This window comes from Psittacula echo, assembly GCF_963264785.1.
Source record: "Psittacula echo genome assembly, chromosome: 19".
Classification (NCBI taxonomy): Eukaryota; Metazoa; Chordata; class Aves; order Psittaciformes; family Psittacidae; genus Psittacula; species Psittacula echo.
In genome coordinates this window covers 5,814,543-5,820,442 of record NC_137755.1, presented here as the reverse complement: position 1 = coordinate 5,820,442, position 5,900 = coordinate 5,814,543, and the positions used below count along the sequence as shown (strand labels likewise).

The following is a 5,900-nucleotide window of genomic DNA, read 5'->3' as shown; positions in this document are numbered from 1 at the left end:
CAGGACTTTGTGCTTTGAGAAAGGACCCTGGATGGGAAAGGGAAACAACCAGCACTGGATGGGGATCAAGTCAGGGGTTAGGGTCTTTGCAGACTACAGCCTTACCAGTTCATGAGACCAAAGGGGCAGCATCCAAGGTGCTGAGAGAATGTTTTTCACCAGGACCTGCTGGTCTGTTGCTGTCCCAGGAGAAAATGCACTGGACTCTGTGAGGCATCATTTAAAATGCAGTTCCCTAGATCTAGCTCTGTAAGGACAGAATTATACAGGTAGTCTCATGTCCCTTTGATGGCTGGAACCCCAAGAGATGTAGCATGGAGACAAGAAGGATGAGGAGGGTGGATGCCCCCTGCATGAAGGGGAAACCTGGATTTCTGGAGGTCCTCTGTGTGACAGGGAACAGGTTGGGTTGGCTTTTGTGACTGAGGATCAGAGGAGTCGGTAAGAGCGACATTGTTCTCACAGTTACAAACTACTTGCTCAGGGAGGGGAAACAGAAAAGGTCTTTTGCCAGCAGCTAAGGCTAATGAGCTGGTACCTTGCAGGTAATTGCCCTGGCAGTCCCTGGCCATGCAAAGCAACAAGGTGCAACAGTGTGGAGGGTCTTGGCACAACCGGTTAACACAGGTGCAGGGCGGGGCAAGAGGGGTGATGCACCCCTGGAAAAGCTGGTCAGGATGTGATCATCAGTGTCAGCCTTGGCTGCCATGAGCATGCAATAGTGGGGACTCAGATGCTAAAGGGCATGAGGAAGGCCAGCAGCAGAGAACAGACTCTGGACTTACTTGGGGACAATTCCAGGAGTTTCCGTGGGAAGCGGCTCTGATGGTGAAGGAGCATGAGCAAGTCTGATAACGATCCCTGAGGCTGGAATACCTGGAGGGCTTCCAAGGTCCACCATGACTTTTGCCACCTTTCTGAATGGTGGTCAGGCTCCTGAGGGCTTTAGCACAGTTCCAGAGCACCTGCGCATTCTGGAATGCCCGGTGTTATTCCACAGCCTTGCCAGAGCCTGCTGAGGCCTCTGCCTCCATCTAGAATGCTTGAGGAGATTCTGCAGGGTTGGTGCAGACTGCCAGGGCCCTGCCATGTTCTGCAATGTTGGGTGTCCTTCCAAGCATGCTGGTGGAAGCACTTCCATGGGCATTGCTGAAACCCTCCAGTTTCCCAGCAGGGCCTTCGCCGCCTTCCAGCAGCCCCGATGTGCTGCCGCGGTGCCGTGGCACCCCCAAGTCTTTCTCCACAGGGCTGCTCTGAATCTCTTCTCTGCCCAACCTGTAGCCGTGCCTGGGAATGCTCTAACCCAGGTGTAGGACCTTGCACTTGGCATGGTTAAACTTCAGAAGGTTGGCATCAGCCCACCTCACAAGCGTGTCAAGGTCCCTCTGGATGGCGTTCCTTCCCTCCAGCGTATCAACCGAACCACACAGCTTGGTGTCATCGGCAAACTTGCTGAGGGCGCACTCAATCCCACTGTTCATGTCACCGACAAAGATGTTGAACAAGACCGGTCCCAACACCGATCCCTGAGGGACACCACTTGTTACCGGTCTCCAGCCAGACATCGAGCCATTGAAGGCATCTCTTTGCTTGCGGCCATCCAGCCAGTTCTTTATCCACTGAGTGGTCCACCCATCAAATTGATGTCTCTCCAATTTAGAGACAAGGATGTCGTGTGGGACAGTGTCAAACGCTTTGCACAAGTCCAGGTAGATGACATCAAATGCTCTGCCCCTGTCCGTCAGTTTTGTAGCCCCACCATAGAAGGCAACCAAATTGGTCAGGCAGGATGTCCCCTTAGTGAAGCCATGCTGGCTGTCACCAACCACCTTGTTGTTTTTCATGTGCCTTAGCATGCCTTCCAGGAGAATCTGCTCCAAGATTTTGGCAGGCACGGAGGTGAGACTGACTGGTCTGTAATTCCCCGGCTCATCCATTTTCCCCTTCTTGAAAATGGGGGTTATATTTCCCTTTCTCCAGTCGTCAGGAACTTCACCTGACTGCCATGATTTTTCAAATATGATGGCCAGTGTCTTAGCAACTTCATTTGCCAGCTCCTTCAGGACGCGCAGATGGATGTCAGGTCCCATGGACTTGTGTACGTTCAGGTTTTTAAGATGGTCTTGAACCAGATCCTCTCCTACAGTGGGCCTAGGGTCTTTATTCTCACAGTCCCTGCGTCTGCCTTCCAAGACTTGGGTGGTGGGGTCAGAGCCTTTGCCAGTGAAGACCGAGGCAAAGAAGTCATTAAGAACCTCAGCCTTCCCCAAATCCATGGTAGCCAGTTCTCCCGATATCTTCTGGAGGGGACCTACATTGTCCCTAGTCTGTCTTTTATTCGCTACGTACCTATAGAATCCCTTCCTGGACTTAATGTTCTTAAGGGTCTTTTCCAATCTAAACGGTTCCATGATTCTACAAAATCTTATTTTTCAGACCAAACTCTGTCTCATCAGAGAAATGACACTGGAGGCAGGCAGTGTGTCTGCCAGCTGAGGGAGGGAACATCAGGGCTTGCTTCAGGCTTTTTCCCATGGAGTTCCCCTGGAGCACCAGGGAGCCCTGGAGGGTGCCCAGCAGGGCAGAGGCAGAGCCACCTTGGGCTGGGCCCCTGCTGCTGAGCTGGGCTGGGCTCCTGGGACGCAGATAGATGCTGGCAAGCGGGCAGTGCTGCAGAGAGACAGCTCTGGCCAGGAGCAGGGCTGGGGCAGTGCCTGCAGGCACCCAGGGGAGACCTGCGAGCCTCAGAGAGCTTAAAGGCACTTGGCAGTGGAGGATGCTGAGAGCTCCCTGCAGGAGAAACCTTCCCAGCCCTGTGCATGGTAAGGCTCTGGGTGCAGGGCAATGCAGCTGCAGTTCCTGGAGGGATCTCCTCAAGCTGCTGCCTCGCACAGTCCATGGGATCTGTCAGGAGGACTCTCATGGTTTCTCTGTGTAGATAAGGAGGAGGATGTGCTGCAGAGCAGGGCTTCTCTCTGCACCATGCGAGGGACAGGACAAGGCAGGTCCCTTTTCCCGGGGCTGGCTGCATGGTGTGAATGTGGGTGTGCAGCCATGGATGCCCAGTGCTGTCACAGTATCACAGTATGTTAGAGATTGGAAGGGACCTCAAAAGATCATCTAGTCCAATCCCCCTGTCGGAACAGGAACATCTAGATAAGGTTACACAGGAATGTGTCCAGGCGGGTTTTGAATGTCTCCAGAGAAGGAGACTCCACAACCTCCCTGGGCAGCCTGTTCCAGTGTTCCGTCACCCTCACTGAGAAGAAGTTTCTTCTCAAGTTTAAGTGGAACCTCTTGTGTTCCAGTTTGTACCCATTACCCCTTGTCCTATCATTGTTTGCCACTGAGAAGAGCCTGGCTCCATCCTCGTGACACTCCCCCTTCATATATTTATATACACTAATAAGGTCACCCCTCAGTGTCCTCTTCTCCAAACTATAGAGACCCAGCTCCCTCAGCCTTTCCTCATAAGGGAGATGCTCCACTCCCTTAATCATCTTAGTTGCCCTGCGCTGGACTCTCTCCAGCAGGTCCCTGCCCAGATGCAGGACTCTACACTTTCCCTTGTTATATTTCATCAAGTCCTGCCCAACTCTCCAGCCTGTCCAGAGCTCGCTGGATGGCAGCACAGCCTTCTGGCGTGTCAGCCACTCCTCCCAGCTTAGTGTCATCAGCAAACTTGCTGACAGTACACTCAATTCCCTCATCTAAATCATTGATGAATATATTAAATAATACTGGTCCCAGTACTGACCCTTGAGGCACTCCACTAGATACAGGCCTCCAACTAGACTCCGCCCCATAGACTACAACTCTCTGGCTTCTGTCCTTCAGCCAGTTTGCAGTCCACCTCACTACCTGATCATCCAGACCACACTTCCTCAATTTAGCTATGAGGATGCTGTGGGAGACTGTGTCAAATGCTTTGCTGAAGTCAAGGTAGACCACATCCACCGCTCTGCCATCATCCATCCACAATGTTATTTCCTCATAAAAGGCTATGAGGTTGGTCAAGCATGACTTCCCCTTGGTAAAGCCATGTTGACTGCCCCTCATAACCTTCTTATCCTTGACATGCCTTAAGATGGCATCAAGGATAAGGTGTTCCATCACTTTCCCAGGGATGGAAGTGAGGCTGACCGGTCTATAGTTACCCAGGTCCTCCTTCTTGCCCTTTTTGAAGACTGGAGTGACATTTGCTTTCCTCCAGTCCTCAGGCACCTCTCCTGTTTCCCAAGACTTGGTAAAGATGATGGAGAGTGGCCTAGCAATGACTTCCCAACAGACAGCTGAGCCCTTTTGTCTCTCCCATGCTCAGACTCTTCACAGTTGCCTTCAAAAACTTAATTAGGAATTTTATCCCTAATAGAGTCAGTCTTCAGATGTGACACTGGGAAAACAAACAAAAAAACCAACCTCAGATACAATCATGACGAAGTCACACTGAGCCTCTCCTATGCAGACCGAAAGCGTCCAGAGTCGTGAGTGTGTAAATTGAACTTCTGTATCTGACATCCCTCCTGTCCTAACCTGTCACTGTCTTTTTCTCCTCTGACAGTGCCCCATGCCCAGAGGCAGCAGATGTCCAACGGCAGCTCCATCACCCACTTCCTCCTCCTGCCATTCGCAGACAGGCGGGAGCTGCAGCTCTGGCACTTCTGGCTCTTCCTGGGCATCTTCCTGGCTGCGCTCCTGGGCAACGGCCTCATCATCACCAGCACAGCCTGCGACCAGCACCTCCACACCCCCATGTACTTCTTCCTCCTTAACCTCTCTCTGCTGGACCTGGGCTGCATCTCCACCACTGTCCCCAGATCCATGGCCAATTCCCTGTGGGACACCAGGGCCGTCTCCTACACAGGTTGTGCTGCACAGGCCTTTTTCTTTCTCTTTTTCATGTCAGCCGAGTTTTCCCTCCTCACTGTCATGTCCTACGACCGCTACGTGGCCATCTGCAAGCCCCTGCACTACAGGAGCCTCCTGGGCAGCAGAGCTTGTGTCCACATGGCAGCAGCTGCCTGGGGCGCTGGGTTTCTCACTGCCCTGCTGCACACAGCCAATACATTTTCACTCCCCCTCTGCCGAGGCAATGCTGTGGAGCAGTTCTTCTGTGAAATCCCCCATCTCCTCAATCTCTCTCTCTCAATTCCTACCTCAGGGGAGTTGGGCTTCATGTGCTTGGTTTCTGTTTGGCACTTGGCTGTTTTGTGTTCATTGTGGGGTCCTATGTGCAGATCTTCAGGGCTGTGCTGAGGATCCCCTCTGAGCAGGGACGCCACAAAGCCTTTTCCACGTGCCTCCCTCACCTGGCCGTGCTCTCCCTCTTTGTCAGCACTGCTACCTTTGGCTATTTGAAGCCCCTCTCCATCTCCTCCCCATCCTTGAATCTGGTGGTGTCAGTGCTGTACTCGGTGGTGCCTCCAGCAGTGAACCCCCTCATCTACAGCCTGAGGAACCAGGAGCTCAAGGATGCTGTGAGGAAGCTGGTGACTGGATGTGTTTCAGCAGCCATGTACTGCTTGCTTTACCCTGGAAAGGGCTGCCAGTGTAGGTCATGATAGGCCACGTCTGAGTTTCTTTCTTTACATTTGGTTTCCTGTTTCAATTTGTAGTTATGTTGTCTTCATAGAAATGTCAGTTTTCATCTCCAGCTTAACTAGCCACCCATGTTGTGTGACCCACAGACTTTGTGTCAGTGGGGTTCTTTCATTGTATTTAAGGGAAATAAATGATCCTGCAGCAACTTCTTCTCTGTGATATGTGCTCACATGGCAGGAATGAAGGGGAATGAAATCAGCTTTCTGGCTGCTCCAGCTCTGGGATGGCTGCTCTGTGCCTGGAGCAGGAAGAGCTCTTGAGGAGCCCAAGGGCCAGGGCTGTTGTGCTGGTGTGGTAAG

General features: G+C 52.4%; 1 pseudogene across 1 annotated transcript; it reads left to right on the top strand.

The window, feature by feature from the left end:
- Positions 1-4,584: 4,584 nt before the first annotated feature.
- On the top strand, positions 4,585-5,561 carry LOC308228603 (olfactory receptor 14J1-like; annotated as a pseudogene). Its single transcript has one exon. The product of its transcript is annotated as an olfactory receptor 14J1-like (transcript).
- The last annotated feature ends 339 nt before the right edge of the window (positions 5,562-5,900 follow it).